At 53.6% G+C, this 25,948-nt stretch overlaps 1 protein-coding gene across 1 annotated transcript in view; it reads right to left on the bottom strand.

Moving 5' to 3' along the window:
• LOC146752686 (uncharacterized) overlaps nt 1-25,948 on the bottom strand; it is a 63,111-nt gene that overhangs the window by 12,601 nt on the left and 24,562 nt on the right. The window lies entirely within an intron of this gene.

The following is a 25,948-nucleotide window of genomic DNA, read 5'->3' on the forward strand; positions in this document are numbered from 1 at the left end:
ATCTATGGGGCAGGAGTAGCTGTGGGGCATATGTGAGTCAGATGTATGCGGCAGGAGCTACTGTAGTGCAGATGTGGGTCAGATTTATGGGACTGGAGCTGCTGTGGGGTAGTTGTGGGTCAGATCTATCGGGCAGTATCTGCTCTGGGGCACATGTGAGTGGGATCTATGGGGCAGGAGCTGCTGTAGTGCAGATGTGGGTCAGATCTATAGGGCAGGAGCTGCTGTGGGGTAGTTGTGGGTCAGATCTATCGGGCAGTATCTGCTCTGGGGCACATGTTGGTCAGATCTATGGGGCAGGAGCTGCTGTGGGTAAGATCTACTGGGCAGGAGCTGCTGTGGGGCAGATGTGGGTCAGATCTATGGGGCAGGAGCTCCGGTGGGGCACATGTATATCAGATCTTTGGGGCAGGAGCAGTTGTGGGGATGATGTGTGTCAGATCTACGGAACAGGTGCTGCTGTGGGTTTATGTGGGTCAGATCTATAGGGAAGGAGCTGCTGTGGAGCTGATGTTGGTTAGATCTGTGGGGCAGGAGCTGCTGTGGGGCCTATGTGGGTCAGATCTATGGGGCAGGAGCTGCTGTGGAGGTGCTGTGTGTCAGATCTATGGGTCAGGAGCTGCTTTGGGGCTGATGTGGGTCAGATCTATGAGGCAGGTGGTGCTGCTGGTCTCATTGGTGTAAGATCTATGGGGCAGGAGCTGCTGTGGGGTAGTTGTGGGTCTGATCTATGGGGCAGGATCTGCTCTGGGGCACATGTGAGTGAGATCTATGGGGCAGGAGCTGCTGTGGGGTAGATGTTGGTCAGATCTATGGGGCAGGAGTAGCTGTGGGGCATATGTGAGTCAGATGTATGCGGCAGGAGCTACTGTAGTGCAGATGTAGGTCAGATTTATGGGACTGGAGCTGCTGTGGGGTAGTTGTGGGTCAGATCTATCGGGCAGTATCTGCTCTGGAGCACATGTGAGTGGGATCTATGGGGCAGGAGCTGCTGTAGTGCAGATGTGGGTCAGATCTATAGGGCAGGAGCTGCTGTGGGGTAGTTGTGGGTCAGATCTATCGGGCAGTATCTGCTCTGGGGCACATGTTGGTCAGTTCTATGGGGCAGGAGCTGCTGTGGGTAAGATCTACTGGGCAGGAGCTGCTGTGGGGCAGATGTGGGTCAGATCTATGGGGCAGGAGCTCCGGTGGGGCACATGTATATCAGATCTTTGGGGCAGGAGCAGTTGTGGGGATGATGTGTGTCAGATCTACGGAACAGGTGCTGCTGTGGGTTTATGTGGGTCAGATCTATAGGGAAGGAGCTGCTGTGGAGCTGATGTTTGTTAGATCTGTGGGGCAGGAGCTGCTGTGGGGCCTATGTGGGTCAGATCTATGGGGCAGGAGCTGCTGTGGAGGTGCTGTGTGTCAGATCTATGGGTCAGGAGCTGCTTTGGGGCTGATGTGGGTCAGATCTATGAGGCAGGTGGTGCTGTTGGTCTCATTGGTGTAAGATCTATGGGGCAGGAGCTGCTGTGGGGTAGTTGTGGGTCTGATCTATGGGGCAGGATCTGCTCTGGGGCACATGTGAGTGAGATCTATGGGGCAGGAGCTGCTGTGGGGTAGATGTTGGTCAGATCTATGGGGCAGGAGTAGCTGTGGGGCATATGTGAGTCAGATGTATGCGGCAGGAGCTACTGTAGTGCAGATGTAGGTCAGATTTATGGGACTGGAGCTGCTGTGGGGTAGTTGTGGGTCAGATCTATCGGGCAGTATCTGCTCTGGAGCACATGTGAGTGGGATCTATGGGGCAGGAGCTGCTGTAGTGCAGATGTGGGTCAGATCTATAGGGCAGGAGCTGCTGTGGGGTAGTTGTGGGTCAGATCTATCGGGCAGTATCTGCTCTGGGGCACATGTTGGTCAGATCTATGGGGCAGGAGCTGCTGTGGGTCAGATCTACTGGGCAGGAGCTGCTGTGGGGCAGATGTGGGTCAGATCTATGGGGCAGGAGCTCCGGTGGGGCACATGTATATCAGATCTTTGGGGCAGGAGCAGTTGTGGGGATGATGTGTGTCAGATCTACGGAACAGGTGCTGCTGTGGGTTTATATGGGTCAGATCTATAGGGAAGGAGCTGCTGTGGAGCTGATGTTGGTTAGATCTGTGGGGCAGGAGCTGCTGTGGGGCCTATGTGGGTCAGATCTATGGGGCAGGAGCTGCTGTGCAGGTGCTGTGTGTCAGATCTATGGGGCAGGAGCTGCTTTGGGGTAGATGTGGGTCAGATCTATGGGACTGGAGCTGCTGTGGGTCTGATGGGGGCTAGATCTATGGGGCAGGAGCTGCTGTGGGGGTGATGTGTGTCAGATCTATGGGGCAGGAGATGCTATGGCGCTGATATTGGTAAGATCTATGGGGCAGGAGCTGCATTAAGGTAGATGTGGGTCTGATCTATGGGGCAGGAGCTGTTGTGGGTCCGATGTGGGTCAGATCTATGGGGCGGGAGCTGTTGTGGGTCCGATGTGGGTCAGATCTATGGGTCAGGAGCTGCTGTGTGGCTGATATGGGTCAGATCTTTGGGGCAGGAGCTGCAGTGGGGCAGATGTGAGTCAGATTAATGGGGCAGGAGCTGCTGTGGGTCAGATGTGAGTCAGATTAATGGGGCAGGAGCTGCTGTGGGTCAGATGTATGGGGCAGGAGCTGCTGTGGGGCTGGTGTGGGTCAGATCAATGGGGCAGGAGCTTCTCTGGGGCACATGTTGGTCAGATCTATGGGGCAGGAGCTGCTGTGGGGCAGATGTGGGTCAGATCTATGGGGCAGGAGCTCCTGTGGGGCACATGTATATCAAATCTTTGGGGCAGGAGCAGTTGTGGGGATGATGTGTGTCAGATCTACGGAACAGTTGCTGCTGTGGGTTTATGTGGGTCAGATCAATGGGTCAGGAGCTGCTGTGGGTCATATGAGGGTCAGATCTATGAGTTAGGAGCTGCTGTGGGTCAGATCTATGGGGCAGGAGCTACTAAGGGGCACATGTGGGTCAGATCTATGAGGCAGGGGCTGAGGTGGGTCATATCTATGGGGCAGGAGCTGCTGTGGGGCTGATGTGTGTCACATCTACGGAACAGGTGCTGCTGTGGGGCTTATGTGGGTCAGATCGATAGGGAAGGAGCTGCTGTGGGGCAGGTGTGTGTCAGATCTATGGGGCAGGAGCTGCTGTGGGGCAGGTGTGTGTCAGATCTATGGGGCAGGAGCTGCTGTGGGGCTGGTGTGGGTCAGATCAATGGGCCAGGAACTGGTGTGGGGCTGATGTGGGTCAGATCTATGGGGCAGGAGCTGGTGTGGGGCTGATTTGGATCAGATCTATGGGGCAGGAGCTGTTGTGGGGCTGATTTGGATCAGATCTATGGGGCAGGATCTGCTCTGGGGCACATGTGAGTGAGATCTATGGGGCAGGTGCTGCTGTGGGGTAGTTGTTGGTCTGATCTATGGGGCAGGATCTGCTCTGGGGCACATGTGAGTGAGATCTATGGGGCAGGAGCTGCTGTGGGGTAGATGTTGGTCAGATCTATGGGGCAGGAGTAGCTGTGGGGCATATGTGAGTCAGATGTATGCGGCAGGAGCTACTGTAGTGCAGATGTAGGTCAGATTTATGGGACTGGAGCTGCTGTGGGGTAGTTGTGGGTCAGATCTATCGGGCAGTATCTGCTCTGGGGCACATGTGAGTGGGATCTATGGGGCAGGAGCTGCTGTAGTGCAGATGTGGGTCAGATCTATAGGGCAGGAGCTGCTGTGGGGTAGTTGTGGGTCAGATCTATCGGGCAGTATCTGCTCTGGGGCACATGTTGGTCAGATCTATGGGGCAGGAGCTGCTGTGGGTAAGATCTACTGGGCAGGAGCTGCTGTGGGGCAGATGTGGGTCAGATCTATGGGGCAGGAGCTCCGGTGGGGCACATGTATATCAGATCTTTGGGGCAGGAGCAGTTGTGGGGATGATGTGTGTCAGATCTACGGAACAGGTGCTGCTGTGGGTTTATGTGGGTCAGATCTATAGGGAAGGAGCTGCTGTGGAGCTGATGTTGGTTAGATCTGTGGGGCAGGAGCTGCTGTGGGGCCTATGTGGGTCAGATCTATGGGGCAGGAGCTGCTGTGCAGGTGCTGTGTGTCAGATCTATGGGGCAGGAGCTGCTTTGGGGTAGATGTGGGTCAGATCTATGGGACTGGAGCTGCTGTGGGTCTGATGGGGGCTAGATCTATGGGGCAGGAGCTGCTGTGGGGGTGATGTGTGTCAGATCTATGGGGCAGGAGATGCTATGGCGCTGATGTTGGTAAGATCTATGGGGCAGGAGCTGCATTAAGGTAGATGTGGGTCTGATCTATGGGGCAGGAGCTGTTGTGGGTCCGATGTGGGTCAGATCTATGGGGCGGGAGCTGTTGTGGGTCCGATGTGGGTCAGATCTATGGGTCAGGAGCTGCTGTGTGGCTGATATGGGTCAGATCTTTGGGGCAGGAGCTGCAGTGGGGCAGATGTGAGTCAGATTAATGGGGCAGGAGCTGCTGTGGGTCAGATGTGAGTCAGATTAATGGGGCAGGAGCTGCTGTGGGTCAGATGTATGGGGCAGGAGCTGCTGTGGGGCTGGTGTTGGTCAGATCTGTGGGGCGGGAGCTGCTGTGTTGCCGCTGAGGGTCAGATCTATTGGGCAGGAGCTGCTGTGGGGCCTATGTGGGTCAGATCTGTGGGACAGGAGCTGCTGTGGGGCTCATGTGGTTGAGATCTATGGGGCAGGCGTTGCTGTGGTGCTGATATGCGTCAGATATATGGGGCAGGAGCTGCTATGGGGCAGATGTGGGTCAGATCAATTGGGCAGGAGCTTCTGTGGGGATGATGAGGGTCAGATCTATGGGGCAGGAGCTGCTGTGTGGCTGATGTGGGTCAGATCTATGGGGCAGGAGCTGCTGTGAGGCACATGTGGGTCAGATGTATGGGGCAGGAGCTGCTGTGTGGCTGATGTGGGTCAGATCTATGGGGCAGGAGCTGCTGTGGGGCACATGTGGGTCAGATCTATGGCGCAGGAGCTGCTTTGGGGCAGATGTGGGTCAGATCTATGGGGTAGGTACTGCTGTGGAGCTGATGTTGGTAAGATCTATGGGGCAGGAGCTGCTGTGGGGTATATGTGGGTCATATCTGTAAAGCAGGTGCTGCTGTGTTGCTGCTGAGGGTCAGATCTATGGGGCAGAAGATGCTGTGGGGTAGATCTATGGGGCAGGAGCTGTTGTGAGGCTGATGAGGGACTGATCTTTAAGGCAGGAACTGCAGTGGGGTGCATTTGGGTCAGATCTATGGGGCAGGAGCCGCTGTGGGTCAGATCTACTGGGCTGGAGCTGCTGTGGGGCTGATGTGGGTCAGATCTATGGGGCAGGAGCTCCTGTGGGGCACATGTATATCAGATCTTTGGGGCAGGAGCAGTTGTGGGGATGATGTGTGTCAGATCTACGGAACAGGTGCTGCTGTGGGTTTATGTGGGTCAGATCTATAGGGAAGGAGCTGCTGTGGAGCTGATGTTGGTTAGATCTATGGGGCAGGAGCTGCTGTGGGGCCTATGTGGGTCAGATCTGTGGGACAGGAGCTGCTGTGTGGCTCATGTGGTTGAGATCTATGGGGCAGGAGCTGCTGTGGGGAAGACGTGGGTCAGATCTATGGGGCAGGAGCTGCTGTGGGGGTGATGTGTGTCAGATCTATGGGGCAGGAGATGCTATGGCGCTGATGTTGGTAAGATCTATGGGGCAGGAGCTGCAGTGGGGTAGATGTGGGTCTGATCTATGGGGCAGGAGCTGTTGTGGGTCCGATGTGGGTCAGATCTATGGGGCGGGAGCTGCTGTGTGGCTGAAGTGGGTCTGATCTATGGGGCAGGAGCTTCTTTGGGGCTGATGTGGGTCAGATCTATGGGGCAGGAGCTGCTGTGGGGATAATGTGGGTCAGATCAATTGGGCAGGAGCTGCTATGGGGCAGATGTGGGTCAGATCTATGGGGCAGGAGCTGCTGTGGGGCAGATGTGGGTCTGATCTATGGGGCAGGAGCTGCTGTGGGGCTGATGTGGGTCAGATCTATGGGGCAGGAGCTGCTGTGGGGCTGATTGGGATCAGATCTATGGGTCAGGAGCTGCTGTGTGGCTGATGTGGGTCTGATCTATGGGGCAGGAGCTTCTTTGGGGCTGATGTGGGTCAGATCTATGGGGCGGGAGCTGTTCTGGGGCAGATGTGGGTCAGATCTATGTGGCAGGAGAAGCTGTTGTTCAGATCTATGGGGTTGGTGCTCCTAAGGGGCAGATGTGGGTCGGATCTATGGGGAGGAGATGCTGTGGGGCTGATGTGGGTCAGATCTATGGGGCAGGAGCTGTTCTGTGGCTGATGAGGGTCTGATCTATTGGGCAGGAGCTGCTGTGGTGCTGATGTGGGTAAGATCTATGAGACAGGAGCTGCTGTGGGGCACATGTTGGTCAGATCTATGGGGCAGGAGCTGTTGTGAGGCTGATGATGGTCTGATCTATAAGGCAGAAGCTGCTGTGGGGCGCAAGTGGGTCAGATGTATGGGGCAGGAGCTGCTGTGTGGCTGATGCGGGTCAGATCTATGGGGCAGGAGCTGCTGTGGGGCAGATGTGGGTCAGATCTATGGGCAGGAGCTGCTTTGGGGCAGATGTGGGTCAGATCTATGGGGTAGGTGCTGCTGTGGAGCTGATGTAGGTAAGATCTATGGGGCAGGATTTGCTGTGGTGTATATGTGGGTCATATCTGTGGGGCAGGTGCTGCTGTGTTGCTGCTGAGGGTCAGATCTATGGGGCAGAAGATGCTGTGGGGATGATGAGGGTCACATCTATGTAGCAGGAGATGCTGTGGGGTAGATCTATGGGGCAGGAGCTGCTGTGAGGCTGATGAGGGTCTGATCTGTAAGGCAGGAGCTGCAGTGGGGCATATGTGTGTCAGATTTATTGGACAGGAGCTGCTGTAGGGCGCATGTGGGTCAGATCTATGGGGCAGGAGCTGCTGTGGGGCTGAAGTGGGTCAGATCTATTGGGGCAGGAGCTGCTGTGGGGCAGATGTTGGTCTGATCTATGGGGCAGGAGCTGCTGTGGGGCTGATGAGGGTCAGATCTATGGGGCAGGAGCTGCTGTGGTGCTGATTGGGATCAGATCTATGGGGCAGGAGCTGTTCTGTGGCTGATGTTGGTCAGATTTTTAGGGCAGAAGGCTCTGTGGGGCAGATGTGGGTCAGATCGATGGGGCAGAAAATGCTGTGGGGTTGATGGGCGTCAGATCTATGGGGCAGGAGCTGCTGTGGGGATGATGAGGGTCAGATCTCTGGGGAAGGAGCTGTTGTGAGGCTGATGATGGTCTGATCTATAAGGCAGGAGCTTTTGTGGGGCGCATTTGGGTCAGATGTATGGGGCAGGAGCTGCTGTGGGGCACATGTGGGTCAGATGTATGGGGTAGGAGCTGCTAGGTGGCTGATGTGGGTCTGATCTATGGGGCAGGAGCTGCTATGGTGCTGATGTTGTTCTGATCTATGAGACAGGAGCTGGTGTGGGGCAGATGTGGGTCAGATTTTTAGGGCAGAAGGCTCTGTGGGGCAGATGTGGGTCAGATCGATGGGGCAGAAGATGCTGTGGGGCTAATGGGCGTCAGATCTATAGGGCAGGAGCTGCTGTGCGACAGATGTGGGTCAGATCTATGGGGCAGGAGCTGCTGTGTGGCTGATATGGGTCAGATCTTTGGGGCAGGAGCTGCAGTGGGGCAGATGTGAGTCAGATTAATGGGGCAGGAGCTGCTGTGGGTCAGATGTGAGTCAGATTAATGGGGCAGGAGCTGCTGTGGGTCAGATGTATGGGGCAGGAGCTGCTGTGGGGCTGGTGTGGGTCAGATCAATGGGGCAGGAGCTTCTCTGGGGCACATGTTGGTCAGATCTATGGGGCAGGAGCTGCTGTGGGGCAGATGTGGGTCAGATCTATGGGGCAGGAGCTCCTGTGGGGCACATGTATATCAAATCTTTGGGGCAGGAGCAGTTGTGGGGATGATGTGTGTCAGATCTACGGAACAGTTGCTGCTGTGGGTTTATGTGGGTCAGATCAATGGGTCAGGAGCTGCTGTGGGTCATATGAGGGTCAGATCTATGAGTTAGGAGCTGCTGTGGGTCAGATCTATGGGGCAGGAGCTACTAAGGGGCACATGTGGGTCAGATCTATGAGGCAGGGGCTGAGGTGGGTCATATCTATGGGGCAGGAGCTGCTGTGGGGCTGATGTGTGTCACATCTACGGAACAGGTGCTGCTGTGGGGCTTATGTGGGTCAGATCGATAGGGAAGGAGCTGCTGTGGGGCAGGTGTGTGTCAGATCTATGGGGCAGGAGCTGCTGTGGGGCAGGTGTGTGTCAGATCTATGGGGCAGGAGCTGCTGTGGGGCTGGTGTGGGTCAGATCAATGGGCCAGGAACTGGTGTGGGGCTGATGTGGGTCAGATCTATGGGGCAGGAGCTGGTGTGGGGCTGATTTGGATCAGATCTATGGGGCAGGAGCTGTTGTGGGGCTGATTTGGATCAGATCTATGGGGCAGGATCTGCTCTGGGGCACATGTGAGTGAGATCTATGGGGCAGGAGCTGCTGTGGGGTAGTTGTGGGTCTGATCTATGGGGCAGGATCTGCTCTGGGGCACATGTGAGTGAGATCTATGGGGCAGGAGCTGCTGTGGGGTAGATGTTGGTCAGATCTATGGGGCAGGAGTAGCTGTGGGGCATATGTGAGTCAGATGTATGCGGCAGGAGCTACTGTAGTGCAGATGTAGGTCAGATTTATGGGACTGGAGCTGCTGTGGGGTAGTTGTGGGTCAGATCTATCGGGCAGTATCTGCTCTGGGGCACATGTGAGTGGGATCTATGGGGCAGGAGCTGCTGTAGTGCAGATGTGGGTCAGATCTATAGGGCAGGAGCTGCTGTGGGGTAGTTGTGGGTCAGATCTATCGGGCAGTATCTGCTCTGGGGCACATGTTGGTCAGATCTATGGGGCAGGAGCTGCTGTGGGTAAGATCTACTGGGCAGGAGCTGCTGTGGGGCAGATGTGGGTCAGATCTATGGGGCAGGAGCTCCGGTGGGGCACATGTATATCAGATCTTTGGGGCAGGAGCAGTTGTGGGGATGATGTGTGTCAGATCTACGGAACAGGTGCTGCTGTGGGTTTATGTGGGTCAGATCTATAGGGAAGGAGCTGCTGTGGAGCTGATGTTGGTTAGATCTGTGGGGCAGGAGCTGCTGTGGGGCCTATGTGGGTCAGATCTATGGGGCAGGAGCTGCTGTGCAGGTGCTGTGTGTCAGATCTATGGGGCAGGAGCTGCTTTGGGGTAGATGTGGGTCAGATCTATGGGACTGGAGCTGCTGTGGGTCTGATGGGGGCTAGATCTATGGGGCAGGAGCTGCTGTGGGGGTGATGTGTGTCAGATCTATGGGGCAGGAGATGCTATGGCGCTGATGTTGGTAAGATCTATGGGGCAGGAGCTGCATTAAGGTAGATGTGGGTCTGATCTATGGGGCAGGAGCTGTTGTGGGTCCGATGTGGGTCAGATCTATGGGGCGGGAGCTGTTGTGGGTCCGATGTGGGTCAGATCTATGGGTCAGGAGCTGCTGTGTGGCTGATATGGGTCAGATCTTTGGGGCAGGAGCTGCAGTGGGGCAGATGTGAGTCAGATTAATGGGGCAGGAGCTGCTGTGGGTCAGATGTGAGTCAGATTAATGGGGCAGGAGCTGCTGTGGGTCAGATGTATGGGGCAGGAGCTGCTGTGGGGCTGGTGTTGGTCAGATCTGTGGGGCGGGAGCTGCTGTGTTGCCGCTGAGGGTCAGATCTATTGGGCAGGAGCTGCTGTGGGGCCTATGTGGGTCAGATCTGTGGGACAGGAGCTGCTGTGGGGCTCATGTGGTTGAGATCTATGGGGCAGGCGTTGCTGTGGTGCTGATATGCGTCAGATATATGGGGCAGGAGCTGCTATGGGGCAGATGTGGGTCAGATCAATTGGGCAGGAGCTTCTGTGGGGATGATGAGGGTCAGATCTATGGGGCAGGAGCTGCTGTGTGGCTGATGTGGGTCAGATCTATGGGGCAGGAGCTGCTGTGAGGCACATGTGGGTCAGATGTATGGGGCAGGAGCTGCTGTGTGGCTGATGTGGGTCAGATCTATGGGGCAGGAGCTGCTGTGGGGCACATGTGGGTCAGATCTATGGCGCAGGAGCTGCTTTGGGGCAGATGTGGGTCAGATCTATGGGGTAGGTACTGCTGTGGAGCTGATGTTGGTAAGATCTATGGGGCAGGAGCTGCTGTGGGGTATATGTGGGTCATATCTGTAAAGCAGGTGCTGCTGTGTTGCTGCTGAGGGTCAGATCTATGGGGCAGAAGATGCTGTGGGGTAGATCTATGGGGCAGGAGCTGTTGTGAGGCTGATGAGGGACTGATCTTTAAGGCAGGAACTGCAGTGGGGTGCATTTGGGTCAGATCTATGGGGCAGGAGCCGCTGTGGGTCAGATCTACTGGGCTGGAGCTGCTGTGGGGCTGATGTGGGTCAGATCTATGGGGCAGGAGCTCCTGTGGGGCACATGTATATCAGATCTTTGGGGCAGGAGCAGTTGTGGGGATGATGTGTGTCAGATCTACGGAACAGGTGCTGCTGTGGGTTTATGTGGGTCAGATCTATAGGGAAGGAGCTGCTGTGGAGCTGATGTTGGTTAGATCTATGGGGCAGGAGCTGCTGTGGGGCCTATGTGGGTCAGATCTGTGGGACAGGAGCTGCTGTGTGGCTCATGTGGTTGAGATCTATGGGGCAGGAGCTGCTGTGGGGAAGACGTGGGTCAGATCTATGGGGCAGGAGCTGCTGTGGGGGTGATGTGTGTCAGATCTATGGGGCAGGAGATGCTATGGCGCTGATGTTGGTAAGATCTATGGGGCAGGAGCTGCAGTGGGGTAGATGTGGGTCTGATCTATGGGGCAGGAGCTGTTGTGGGTCCGATGTGGGTCAGATCTATGGGGCGGGAGCTGCTGTGTGGCTGAAGTGGGTCTGATCTATGGGGCAGGAGCTTCTTTGGGGCTGATGTGGGTCAGATCTATGGGGCAGGAGCTGCTGTGGGGATAATGTGGGTCAGATCAATTGGGCAGGAGCTGCTATGGGGCAGATGTGGGTCAGATCTATGGGGCAGGAGCTGCTGTGGGGCAGATGTGGGTCTGATCTATGGGGCAGGAGCTGCTGTGGGGCTGATGTGGGTCAGATCTATGGGGCAGGAGCTGCTGTGGGGCTGATTGGGATCAGATCTATGGGTCAGGAGCTGCTGTGTGGCTGATGTGGGTCTGATCTATGGGGCAGGAGCTTCTTTGGGGCTGATGTGGGTCAGATCTATGGGGCGGGAGCTGTTCTGGGGCAGATGTGGGTCAGATCTATGTGGCAGGAGAAGCTGTTGTTCAGATCTATGGGGTTGGTGCTCCTAAGGGGCAGATGTGGGTCGGATCTATGGGGAGGAGATGCTGTGGGGCTGATGTGGGTCAGATCTATGGGGCAGGAGCTGTTCTGTGGCTGATGAGGGTCTGATCTATTGGGCAGGAGCTGCTGTGGTGCTGATGTGGGTAAGATCTATGAGACAGGAGCTGCTGTGGGGCACATGTTGGTCAGATCTATGGGGCAGGAGCTGTTGTGAGGCTGATGATGGTCTGATCTATAAGGCAGAAGCTGCTGTGGGGCGCAAGTGGGTCAGATGTATGGGGCAGGAGCTGCTGTGTGGCTGATGCGGGTCAGATCTATGGGGCAGGAGCTGCTGTGGGGCAGATGTGGGTCAGATCTATGGGCAGGAGCTGCTTTGGGGCAGATGTGGGTCAGATCTATGGGGTAGGTGCTGCTGTGGAGCTGATGTAGGTAAGATCTATGGGGCAGGATTTGCTGTGGTGTATATGTGGGTCATATCTGTGGGGCAGGTGCTGCTGTGTTGCTGCTGAGGGTCAGATCTATGGGGCAGAAGATGCTGTGGGGATGATGAGGGTCACATCTATGTAGCAGGAGATGCTGTGGGGTAGATCTATGGGGCAGGAGCTGCTGTGAGGCTGATGAGGGTCTGATCTGTAAGGCAGGAGCTGCAGTGGGGCATATGTGTGTCAGATTTATTGGACAGGAGCTGCTGTAGGGCGCATGTGGGTCAGATCTATGGGGCAGGAGCTGCTGTGGGGCTGAAGTGGGTCAGATCTATTGGGGCAGGAGCTGCTGTGGGGCAGATGTTGGTCTGATCTATGGGGCAGGAGCTGCTGTGGGGCTGATGAGGGTCAGATCTATGGGGCAGGAGCTGCTGTGGTGCTGATTGGGATCAGATCTATGGGGCAGGAGCTGTTCTGTGGCTGATGTTGGTCAGATTTTTAGGGCAGAAGGCTCTGTGGGGCAGATGTGGGTCAGATCGATGGGGCAGAAAATGCTGTGGGGTTGATGGGCGTCAGATCTATGGGGCAGGAGCTGCTGTGGGGATGATGAGGGTCAGATCTCTGGGGAAGGAGCTGTTGTGAGGCTGATGATGGTCTGATCTATAAGGCAGGAGCTTTTGTGGGGCGCATTTGGGTCAGATGTATGGGGCAGGAGCTGCTGTGGGGCACATGTGGGTCAGATGTATGGGGTAGGAGCTGCTAGGTGGCTGATGTGGGTCTGATCTATGGGGCAGGAGCTGCTATGGTGCTGATGTTGTTCTGATCTATGAGACAGGAGCTGGTGTGGGGCAGATGTGGGTCAGATTTTTAGGGCAGAAGGCTCTGTGGGGCAGATGTGGGTCAGATCGATGGGGCAGAAGATGCTGTGGGGCTAATGGGCGTCAGATCTATGGGGCAGAAGATGCTGTGGGGCTAATGTGGGTCAGATCTATGGTGTAGGAGCTGCTGTGGGGCACATGTTGGTCAGATCGATGGGGCAGGAGCTGCTGTGGGGCAGATGTGGGTCAGATCTATGTGGCAGGAGCTGCTGTGGGGCAGATCTCTTGGACAGGAGCTGCTCTGGAGTACATTCTGATCAGATCTATGGGGCAGGAGCTGCTGTGGTGTAGATGTGGGTCAGATCTATGGGACTGGAGCTGCTGTGGGTCTGATGGGGCTAGATCTATGGGGCTGGAGCTGCTGTGGGGGTGATGTGGGTCCGATCTATGGCACAGGAGCTGCTGTTTGGCTGATGTGGGTCTGATCTATGGGGCAGGAGCTTCTTTGGGGCTGATGTGGGTCCAATCTATGGCACAGGAGCTGCTGTTTGGCTGATGTGGGTCTGATCTATGGGGCAGGAGCTTCTTTGGGGCTGATGTGGGTCAGATCTATGGGGCGGGAGCTGCTGTGCGTCTGATGTGGGTCAGATCTATGTGGAGAATGTTTATGCAGAATGGCTTCATGAGAATGGTCATGAAGAGATTCCACTAGTTAAATTGTAAAAGAATGAACGTGATTAAAGACAAAGACGGTCTATCCTAGGGCCGATCACGGGCTAAGCAGCTATGGAGAAATCAGGATGTGAAAAGACAGGGTTTGTAGCTAAAGACGAAATATGTATCTAGAGGCAAGGACGGCCTGAGGGAAAAGCAAGATGTGTAGCAAGGTGTAGACAGAGCTGCAAAGAAAAAGTATCCATAAGACTAACCACAAAGGTCAGATGAAATAATGTGTAACCCACCAATCCTGAGCTTTTCTTTTGCAATATGCATGAACTTATTACTGATTGTATAAATGAGATGCTGTAACACCTAATAAACGAGACTTGTTGACCATGATAGCATGAGACTTGTCTCCCGCGGTTACTTCCAACAAAGCTGTGTTACAGAAAGGCAGAATTTCTATACGTCCTTATCAAACTAGTTTTTTCTTCTTTTAGTTTGACTCCTGACTTTAACTTTGAAATCAGACAAAGACCTTACAGTAGCAGACGTATCTGATGAAGAATTCACCATTTGTTTACTGTTACAGCATGAAATGATTTGTAAAATGAGTACAGAGCAGGTAAAGAACATCTACCATGTGAAATCAAGGATCATCCATTCCTGCCCTAAACACACACTTATTCACCGAAAAAATTCTCCCTCTACATATCCAAAAGCTGATTTTAACAGAAATCAGAGCATAGACAGAAACACACAATCAAAATTAAAATGTTTCTTTGTGAGTCATTATGAAGTTAATAAAACATTTAATAAACACAGTGAGTCCGAGCTTCAGAGATGCTTTGTGTTTTTATTTCTTTATCTAGCCGGAAGAATGTACACACACATTTCCTTGGACTGTGGTATTGAGAGATACACTTAAAGCAATCAAGCTGAAGTATAACAGAAGTATATCTAAAGTACCTTTCTTGAAGGACGGCAGGATCACTGAGGATAAGATAATACAGAGCCATAAATGAGAAGGATCAGAAGGACCAACCAACCTGTATAGCATTTCAGAGTGTAGCTGGTTCTTAGAAGAACGAATGACTCTATGGTTCTATGATTCTGTGACTTAAGGTTGGAAAAGACCACTGAAGGTCATCTAGTTCAACCATCAACCCACTCCCAGCATGCCCACTATGTCCCTCAGAGCCACATCTACACGTTTCTTGGACGTCTGCAGGGATGGTGATTCCACCATCACCCTGGGCAAACCTTTCCAATACCTAATGACTATTTTTGAGAAGTTGTTTCTCCGAACATCCAGTAGAACCTCTCCTGGCACAACTCTAAGCCACTCCCTCTTGTCCTGTCACTAGTTACACACAAAAAGAGGTTGAACCTCACCTCACCACAACCCCCCTTCAGGAAGTTGTAGAGAGCAATGAGGTCTCCCCCCAAGCCTCCTCTTCGCCGGACTAAATACCCCCAGCTTCCTCAGCTGCTCCTCACAAGACTTATGCTCCAGACCCCACACCAGCCTCATTACCATTCTATGAACATGTGCCAGGGTCTTTCTTGTAGTGAGGGGGCCCAAAAATGAACACAGTGCTCAAGTCACAGCTTCACCAGTGCCAAGTACTGAGAGATTATCACCTCCCTGGTCCTGCTGGCAACACTATTTCTGATACAAGCCAGGCCTTCTAGGCTACCAGGCACACTGCTGGCTCACATTCATCTGGCTGTCAACGAACACCACCAGAATCTAGATTCTAGCCACAAGCCTGCAAAATGGAGTGGCATGATATTGTGATCAAAGTGCAGTAGCTGGCACTTGACTTTGTTGAAGCTTATACAATTGCCTTCAGCTCATTGATCCAGCCAATTCAGATCCCTCTGTAAGGCCTTCCTACTCTCAGGCAAATCAACACTTCCTTCCAGTGAGGAGTCATCTGCAAACTCACTGAGGATACACTCAATCCCCCCATCCAGATCATCAATAAAGATATTAAACAGGACCTACCCCTATACTGACGCCTGGGGAAAAAAAAAAAAAAAAAAGTCAATTAATGAAGCTGGGAAACAGCACAACAATAGGCACCTCTTTGTATTCTAAGTGAGACAAGAAAGAATATTTTCCACTTTAAATTCACAGTATGTAATTAGCAACAGGATAATAGTTATCTATAAATACCTACAAAATCCTTTTACTGAAGGCTTGTTTTGTTCTGGAGACAAACCATCTGTGCATTCCACTCAGAATCTGTATTTACAAATGCTCTGACTTATGTCATTGATATCAGATCAAAAGAACCACAAGCTAAAAACTGCTAACAAAGATAAGAACCAGCTTAAGTCGATCTGCATATACTAAAAGTTTAACTCTCACTGGGTTAGTAGAAAAAAAACTATAGTACTGGAATGTAGAGGATTTTACAGACACTTTACACCTGTGTTTTGAACTGTGTATCTGAAGCCCAGGCTGCCCAGCAAAGCCACCAGGTGGCACGAACACATAGTACCAGAGGTGCTTTCTCTCACCATCCCTCAGCAAAGGCACTGCCCCAAAACAAACTGTGCGATCAACCTACCAAATGACAGAAGCACAAAATCATTTATCTGAAATGAATCTGAAAATATCTGGCAAACCAATACCCTTCATAAAAAGAGGAAGAGATGATTAACAAAAAAAATACATTCTATTTCCTCACAATTATTGGGTTCAACTTCAGGCATCTTTTTATTCACTCAACATATCCTTTAAATATCAGGTCACAGTAGCAGCCCCTGTTTTGTTACACAAGATGAAGAGCAGTCATGCCCTGCCCGGCATTAGAGTTCTCATCACCTGTTAACTCATCTGTGAGCTCATATGCAGCAATAATGTATAGATCAATCAGGAAATTAAAAAACAAATAAAAAACCAGCAGGATGCCATAAATGTTGTAATGATTCAGCAACAGGAGATAGTATTTAACTATTTGTGGCATTCGACTCTCTAAGACAAGATCAAACCATTTCAGAAACAATAAATGTCAAAAACACTCTCAAATCTGTATCAAAGAGCATCAAGACCTCCAAAACATTGTACCCTAGAGCTTAAACTCTCAGGAAAGAAGATGACACATACATACAAGAAAATACCTTAAGGCTGTCAGAGAGAAGGCACCTACTACATTAAAGCATTGCAACTCGATCCTTGCAACACTGCAGTACTTGCAGTCTTTACAGTTAGCTGAATTCCATTTCTAGACCATCAGAAGAGCAGTAGAACAGGTGCCATTTGTAAACAGTGAGCTCTTCAGGAGTACAAGATGGATATTAACACTACCCAGCAAATGCATGCCTTGGGCAACAAATACATGAGCTCTACTTCACAGCGTCAATTGATGTGATATCTAAAGTATTCATAAATAATATCCACATATACTATTGTTTCCATTTAAATCTAATCAGAACTTGGTACAGTGTATATTAACAGTAATTGCAAAAACGGCTTTCAAGTTAAATTTTTCAATACATGGTCCTTCTACAAGGAATATAATGATTGCACCCAAAAAATTCAAATAGCATATCCATGCAACACTTAGATTGCTCAGAGGGATTAATAATTCTTTTGACAAATGAAATGGATGCGACAAAAGACAGAAAGTACTGATCACACAAGAACATTACGTGCGTGAAAACAGGACACTCAAAGTCCATGACGTGTTAAATCACCACTAAGATCATCACGTCCATCTATCAGAGACAAACATGAACTTTTATTGAATACTACACGCCATACGTGTTTTGCATGTGTGTAATGGCCAGGGAGACCTGAGGGGGATCATGGGATCACATGGCTGAGGCCCCACTCTGGTAGGAAACACCCATGCCAAGCACATGAGATGTGGGGAAGGGAGAGGGCAGCGGCACTGGGAAAAGCCCAGAAACTTGAGCTGGGGCTGGAGCACGTGCTGCGGGTGAGGACGGCTCACTATGGGCAAGGAGCTGCTGTGGCACAGATCTGTGGGGCCGAAGAAGCAGTGGGGCAGATGTGCATCAGATCTATGGGGCAGGAGCTTCTGTGGGGCACATGTGGTTCAGATCTATGGGGCAGGAGATGCTGTGGAGCTGATATGGGTCAGATCTACGGAGCAGGAGCAGCTTTGGTGCAGATGAGAGTCAGATCTATGGGGCAGTAGCTGCTGTGGGTCAGATCTATGGGGCAGGAGCAACTGTGGAGATGATGTGGGTCAGAACTATGTGGTAGGAGATGATGTGAGACAATGTGGGTCAGATCTATGTGGCAGGAGCTGCTGTGGAGCTGATGCGGGTCCGATCTATGGGGCAGCAGCTGCTGTAGGGCTGATTGTGGTCAGATCTATTGGGCAGGAGGTGCTCTGGGGCATATGTGTGTCAGATCTATGGGGCAGGAGTTGCTGTGGGGCACATGTGGGTCAGATATACGGGGCAGGTGCTGCTGTGGGGATGTTGTGGCTCAGATCTATGGGGCAGGGGTGCTATGAGGCATATATGGGTGAGATATATGGGGCAGGAGCTGCTACGGGGATGATTGCGCAAAGATCAATAGGGCAGGAGCTGCTGTGAGGTAGATGTGGGTCAGATTTATTGGGAAGGATCTGCTGTGGGGTAGAGGTGGGTCAGATAAATGGGGCAGAAGCTGCTGTGGGGCAGAGGTGGGTCTGATCTATTGGGAAGGAGCTGCTGTGGGGTAGAGGTGGGTCACATCAATGAGGCAGGAGCTGCTGTGGGCAGATGTGGGTCTGATCTATGGGGCAGAAGCTGCTGTGGGTCAGATCTATGGGGCAGGAGTTGCTGTGGGGCACATGTGGGTCGGATCTATGGGTCAGGAGCTGCTGTGGGGTAGGTGTGGGTCAGATCTATGGTACAGAAGCAGCTTTGGGGATGATGTGGCTAAGATATATGGGGCAGGAGCTGCTATGGGGCAGATGTGGGTGAGATATATGGGGCAGGATCTGATCTGGGAATGATTGCGGTAAGATCTATAGGGCAGGAGCTGCTGTGGGGTAGAGGTGGGTCAGATCAATGGGGCAGGACCTATGTGGGGCAGAGGGGGTTCTTATCTATTGGGCAGGAGCTGCTGTGGGGAACATGTGGGTCAGGTCTATAAGGCAGGTGCTGCTGTGGGGCTAATTGGGGTAAGATCTATGGGGCAGGAGCTGATGTGGGTCAGATATATGGGGCAGGAGCTGCTGCGGGGCTGATGTGGGTCAGATCTATGGGGTAGAAGCTGCTATGGGGCACATGTGTATCAGATCTATGGGGCAGTAGCTGTTGTGGGGCACATGTGGGTAAGATCTATGGGCCTGGAGCTTCTGTGGGGCAGATGTAGGTCAGATCAATGGGTCAGGAGCTGCTGTGGAGCTGATGTGGGTCAGATCTATGGGGCAGGATCTGCTGTGGGGCTGATTGGCATCAGATCTATGGGACAGGAGCTGCTGTGGTGCACATGTGGGTCAGATCGATGGGGCAGGAGCTGCTCTGCGGTATATGTGGGTCAGATCTATGGGGCAGGAGCTGCTGTGGGGCAGGTATGGTTCATATCTATGGGGCAGGAGATGTAGTGGGGCGGATGTGGATCAGATCTATGGGGCAGGAGCTGCTGTGGGGCTGATTTGGGTCAGATCTATGGGGCAGGAGCTGCTGTGGGTCAGATCTATGGGGCAGGAGCTGGTGTGGAGATGATGTGGGTCAGAACTATGTGGTAGGAGATGATGTGGGACAATGTGGGTAAGATCTATGGGGCAGGAACTGCTGTGTGGCTGCTAAGGGTCACATCTATGGGGCAGGAGCTTCTGTGGGGCACATGTGGTTCAGATCTATGGGGCAGGAGATGCTGTGGAGCTGATGTGGGTCAGATCTATGGGGCAGGAGCTGCTGTAGGGCTGATTGGGGTCAGATCTATGGGGCAGGAGATGATGTGGGTCAGATCTATGGGGCAGGAGCAACTGTGGAGATGATGTGGGTCAGAACTATGTGGTAGGAGATGATGTGAGACAATGTGGGTCAGATCTATGTGGCAGGAGCTGCTGTGGAGCTGATGCGGGTCCGATCTATGGGGCAGCAGCTGCTGTAGGGCTGATTGTGGTCAGATCTATTGGGCAGGAGGTGCTCTGGGGCATATGTGTGTCAGATCTAAGGGGCAGGAGTTGCTGTGGGGCACATGTGGGTCAGATATACGGGGCAGGAGTTGCTGTGGGGTAGATGTGGGTCAGATCTATGGGGCAGGTGCTGCTGTGGGGATGTTGTGGCTCAGATCTATGGGGCAGGGGCTGCTATGAGGCATATATGGGTGAGATATATGGGGCAGGAGCTGCTACGGGGATGATTGCGCTAAGATCAATAGGGCAGGAGCTGCTGTGAGGCAGATGTGGGTCAGATTTATTGGGAAGGATCTGCTGTGGGGTAGAGGTGGGTCAGATAAATGGGGCAGAAGCTGCTGTGGGGCAGAGGTGGGTCTGATCTATTGGGCAGGAGCTGCTGTGGGGCTGATTGGGATCAGATCTATGGGTCAGGAGCTTCTTTGGGGCTGATGTGGGTCAGATCTATGGGGCAGGAGCTGCTGTGTGGCTGATATGGGTCAGATCTATGTGGCATGCGCTGCTGTGGGGCAGATGTGGGTCAGATCTATGGGGCAGGAGCTGCAGTGGGGATGGTTGCGGTAAGATCTATAGGGCAGGAGCTGCTGTGAGGCAGATGTAGGTCAGATCTATGGGGCAGGAGCTCTTGTGGGACTGATGAGGGTCAGACCTCTAAGGCTGGAGCTGATCTGGGTCAGATCTATGTGTCAGGAGCTGATGTGGGTCAGATCTATGGGGCAGAAGCTGTTGTGTTGCAGATGAGGGTCAGATCTATGCGGCAGGAGCTGCTGTGGGGCTGATGTGGGTCAGATCTTTAGGGCAGGAGCTGTTGTGGGGTAGACGTGGGTAAGATCTATGTGGCAGGAGCTTCTGTCGGGCTGATGTGGGTCAGATCTATGGGGCAGGAGCTGCTGTGTGGCAGATGTGGGTCTGATCTATGGGGCAGGAGCTGCTGTGGGGCTGATGTGGGTCAGATCTATGGGGCAGGAGCTGCTGTGTGGCTGATGTGGGTCAGGTCTATGGGGCAGGAGCTGCTATGGGGCACATGTGTATCAGATCTATGGGGCAGGAGCTGCTGTGGGGCAGATGTAGGTCAGATCTATGGGTCAGGAACTGCTGTGGAGCTGATGTGGGTCAGATCTATGGGGCAGGAGCTGCTGTGGTGCTGCTTGGCGTCAGATCTATGGACAGGAGCTTCTTTGGGGCTGATGTGGGTCAGATCTATGGGGCAGGAGCTGCTGTGTGGCTGATATGGGTCAGATCTATGTGGCATGCGCTGCTGTGGGGTATATGTGGGTCAGATCTATGGGGCAGGAATTGCTGTGTGGATGATGTGGCTCAGATCTATGGGGCAGGAGCTGCTATGGGGCAGATGTGGGTCAGATCTATGGGGCAGGAGCTGCAGTGGGGATGATTGCGGTAAGATCTATAGGGCAGGAGCTGCTGTGAGGCAGATGTGGGTCAGATCTATTGGGAAGGATCTGCTGTGGGGTAGAGGTGGGTCACATCAATGAGGCACGAGCTGCTGTGGGCAGATGGGGGTCTGATCTATGGGGCAGAAGCTGCTGTGGGTCAGATCTATGGGGCAGGAGTTGCTGTGGGGCACATGTGGGTCGGATCTATGGGTCAGGAGCTGCTGTGGGGTAGGTGTGGGTCAGATCTATGGTACAGAAGCAGCTTTGGGGACGATGTGGCTAAGATATATGGGGCAGGAGCTGCTATGGGGCAGATGTGGGTGAGATATATGGGGCAGGATCTGATCTGGGAATGATTGCGGTAAGATCTATAGGGCAGGAGCTGCTGTGGGGTAGAGGTGGGTCAGATCAATGGGGCAGGACCTATGTGGGGCAGAGGGGGTTCTTATCTATTGGGCAGGAGCTGCTGTGGGGAACATGTGGGTCAGGTCTATAAGGCAGGTGCTGCTGTGGGGCTAATTGGGGTAAGATCTATGGGGCAGGAGCTGATGTGGGTCAGATATATGGGGCAGGAGCTGCTGCGGGGCTGATGTGGGTCAGATCTATGGGGTAGAAGCTGCTATGGGGCACATGTGTATCAGATCTATGGGGCAGTAGCTGTTGTGGGGCACATGTGGGTAAGATCTATGGGCCTGGAGCTTCTGTGGGGCAGATGTAGGTCAGATCAATGGGTCAGGAGCTGCTGTGGAGCTGATGTGGGTCAGATCTATGGGGCAGGATCTGCTGTGGGGCTGATTGGCATCAGATCTATGGGACAGGAGCTGCTGTGGTGCACATGTGGGTCAGATCGATGGGGCAGGAGCTGCTCTGCGGTATATGTGGGTCAGATCTATGGGGCAGGAGCTGCTGTGGGGCAGGTATGGTTCATATCTATGGGGCAGGAGATGTAGTGGGGCAGATGTGGATCAGATCTATGGGGCAGGAGCTGCTGTGGGGCTGATTTGGGTCAGATCTATGGGGCAGGAGCTGCTGTGGGTCAGATCTATGGGGCAGGAGCTGGTGTGGAGATGATGTGGGTCAGAACTATGTGGTAGGAGATGATGTGGGACAATGTGGGTAAGATCTATGGGGCAGGAACTGCTGTGTGGCTGCTAAGGGTCACATCTATGGGGCAGGAGCTTCTGTGGGGCACATGTGGTTCAGATCTATGGGGCAGGAGATGCTGTGGAGCTGATGTGGGTCAGATCTATGGGGCAGGAGCTGCTGTAGGGCTGATTGGGGTCAGATCTATGGGGCAGGAGATGATGTGGGGCACATTTGTGTCAGATCTATGGGGCAGGAGTTGCTGTGGGGCACATGTGGGTCAGATCCAAGGGGGAGGCGCTGCTGTGGGGTAGATGTGGGTCAGATCTATGGGGCAGGAGCTGCTGTGGGGATGATGTGGCTCAGATCTATGGGGTAGGAGCTGCTATGGGGCAGATTTGGGTCAGGTATATGGGGCAGGAGCTGCTGTGGGGCTGATTGCAATAAGTTCTATGGGGCAGGAGCTGCTGTGAGGCAGATGTGGGTCAGATCTATTGGGAAGGATCTGCTGTGGGGTAGAGGTGGGTCAGATCTATGGGGCAGAAGCTGCTGTGGGGTAGATGTGGGTCAGATCTATGGGGCAGGCGCTGCTGTGGGGCAGAAGTGGGTCAGATTTAACGGGCAGGAGTAGCTGTTGGGGTGATGTGGGTCAGATCTATGGGGTGTAGCTGCTCTGGGGCAGATGTGGGTCAGATCTATGAGGCACGAGGTGCTGTGGGGCTTATGGGGGTCAGATCTATGGGGCAGGAGGTGCTGTGGGGCTGATGTGCTTCTGATCTGTTGGGCAGGAGCTGCTGTGGGGCGTATGTGTGTCAGATCAATGGGGGTGGAACTGCTGTGGGGCACTTGTGGGTCAAATCTTAGGGGCAGGAAATTCTGTGGGTCAGATGTGGGTCAGATCTTAGGGGCAGGAAATTCTGTGGGGCAGATCTCTGGGACAGGATCTGCTGTGGGTCAGATCCATGGGGCAGGAGCTGCTGTGGGGTAGAGGTGGGTCAGATCTATGGTGCAGGTGCTGCTATGGGGCACATGTGTGTCAGGTCAATGGGGCAGGAGCTGCTGTGGGGCACATGTGGGTCAGATCTATGGGGCAGAAGGCTGCTGTGGTGAAGATGGTGGTCAGATCTATGGGGCAGAAGATGCTATGGGGCTGATGGGGGTAACTTCTATTGGGCAGGAGCTGCTCTGGGGCATATGTGGGTCAGATCTATGGGGCAGGAGCTTCTGTGGGGTAGATGTGGGTCATATCTTTGGGACAGGAGTTGCTGTGGGTCAGATCTATGTGGCAATAGCTGCTGTGGGACTGATATGGGTCAGATCTATGGGGCAGGAGCTGCTGTGGGGTAGAGGTGGGTCAGATCAATGGGGCAGGACCTATGTGGGGCAGAGGGGGTTCTTATCTATTGGGCAGGAGCTGCTGTGGGGAACATGTGGGTCAGGTCTATAAGGCAGGTGCTGCTGTGGGGCTAATTGGGGTAAGATCTATGGGGCAGGAGCTGATGTGGGTCAGATATATGGGGCAGGAGCTGCTGCGGGGCTGATGTGGGTCAGATCTATGGGGTAGAAGCTGCTGTGGGGATGATGTGGCTCAGATCTATGGGGTAGGAGCTGCTATGGGGCAGATTTGGGTCAGGTATATGGGGCAGGAGCTGCTGTGGGGCTGATTGCAATAAGTTCTATAGGGCAGGAGCTGCTGTGAGGCAGATGTGGGTCAGATCTATTGGGAAGGATCTGCTGTGGGGTAGAGGTGGGTCAGATCTATGGGGCAGAAGCTGCTGTGGGGTAGATGTGGGTCAGATCTATGGGGCAGGCGCTGCTGTGGGGCAGAAGTGGGTCAGATTTAACGGGCAGGAGTAGCTGTTGGGGTGATGTGGGTCAGATCTATGGGGTGTAGCTGCTCTGGGGCAGATGTGGGTCAGATCTATGAGGCACGAGGTGCTGTGGGGCTGATGGGGGTCAGATCTATGGGGCAGGAGGTGCTGTGGGGCTGATGTGCTTCTGATCTGTTGGGCAGGAGCTGCTGTGGGGCGTATGTGTGTCAGATCAATGGGGGTGGAACTGCTGTGGGGCACTTGTGGGTCAAATCTTAGGGGCAGGAAATTCTGTGGGTCAGATGTGGGTCAGATCTTAGGGGCAGGAAATTCTGTGGGGCAGATCTCTGGGACAGGATCTGCTGTGGGTCAGATCCATGGGGCAGGAGCTGCTGTGGGGTAGAGGTGGGTCAGATCTATGGTGCAGGTGCTGCTATGGGGCACATGTGTGTCAGGTCAATGGGGCAGGAGCTGCTGTGGGGCACATGTGGGTCAGATCTATGGGGCAGAAGGCTGCTGTGGTGAAGATGGTGGTCAGATCTATGGGGCAGAAGATGCTATGGGGCTGATGGGGGTAACTTCTATTGGGCAGGAGCTGCTCTGGGGCATATGTGGGTCAGATCTATGGGGCAGGAGCTTCTGTGGGGTAGATGTGGGTCATATCTTTGGGACAGGAGTTGCTGTGGGTCAGATCTATGTGGCAATAGCTGCTGTGGGACTGATATGGGTCAGATCTATGGGGCAGGAGCTGCTGTGGGGCAGATTTGGCTCAGGTATATGGGGCAGGAGCTGATGTTTGCCTGCTGAGGTTCAGATATATGAGGCAGGAGCTGCTATGGGGCACATGTGTATCAGATATATGGGGTAGGAGCTGTTGTGGGGCACAAGGGGGTCAGATCTATGGGGCAGGAGATGCTCTGATGAAGATGTGGTTCAGATGTATGGGGCAGGAGATGCTGTGGGTCACATGTGCGTCAGATCTATGTGGCAGGAGCTGTGTGGGGCACATGTGGGTTAGATCTATGGGGCAGGAGCTGCTCTGGGGCATATGTGGGTCAGATCTATGTGGCAGGAGCTGTGTGGGGCACATGTGGGTGTTATGGTTTTGCAATTTGGTTGGTGTTGGTATTCCACATCAGAACACCATGCTAATAATGGGAGTAAAGGGGACAAGTTTTTTTTTCTGTGAACTGCCTTAATGAGCATGTGGGGTGGGGCACCGGAAGGGAAGTGAGGAAGGGGACGGTTGCTGGACCGGCTCCCTGCGAGGAGACAACGTGGTCAGAGCTTCCTGCCTTCCACAGCTCCATCGGTGAGATTGGGGACTTGGTACTCTCTTTGTTGAAACTCTCTTGTTGTTGTTTAGCGTTATTGGGTTATTAAACTGCCATTCGTTCTCAGATCACCTTTTTTCCTCCCTCATTTTTTTTGTTAGACCTAATCGCAATCTCCCTTCCCTTCCCCGTCTCCCTAAACGCACGTGGACGGGCCGGGCCACGCCGCACTTTGCCGTACCGTGCCGTGAGAGAAAAGGGGGGGGGGCTTTTGTTCCTGCTGCCCTGGGTTTGTGCACACTGTCCCGGAGTGAGCTCTAGAGAGAACTCCGTGACAGTGGGTTAGATCTATGGGGCAGGAGCTGCTCTGGGGCATATGTGGGTCAGATCTATGTGGCAGGAGCTGCTGTGGGGCAGATCTATGGGGCAGGAGCTTCTATGGGGCTGATGTGGGACATTTCTATGGGGCAGGAGATTCTGTGGGTCACATGTGCGTCAGATCTATGGGGCAGGATCTGCTGTGGGGCTGATTGGCATCAGATCTATGGGGCAAGAGCTGCTCTGCGGTATATGTGGGTCAGATCTATGGGGCAGGAGCTGCTGTGGGGCAGGTATGGTTCATATCTATGGGGCAGGAGATGTAGTGGGGCGGATGTGGATCAGATCTATGGGGCAGGAGCTGCTGTGGGGCTGATTTGGGTCAGATCTATGGGGCAGGAGCTGCTGTGGGTCAGATCTATGGGGCAGGAGCTGGTGTGGAGATGATGTGGGTCAGAACTATGTGGTAGGAGATGATGTGGGACAATGTGGGTAAGATCTATGGGGCAGGAACTGCTGTGTGGCTGCTAAGGGTCACATCTATGGGGCAGGAGCTTCTGTGGGGCACATGTGGTTCAGATC

This window comes from Coturnix japonica, unplaced genomic scaffold, assembly GCF_054131305.1.
Source record: "Coturnix japonica strain WE unplaced genomic scaffold, WE-NBRP24 Scf042, whole genome shotgun sequence".
Taxonomy (NCBI): domain Eukaryota; kingdom Metazoa; phylum Chordata; class Aves; order Galliformes; family Phasianidae; genus Coturnix; species Coturnix japonica.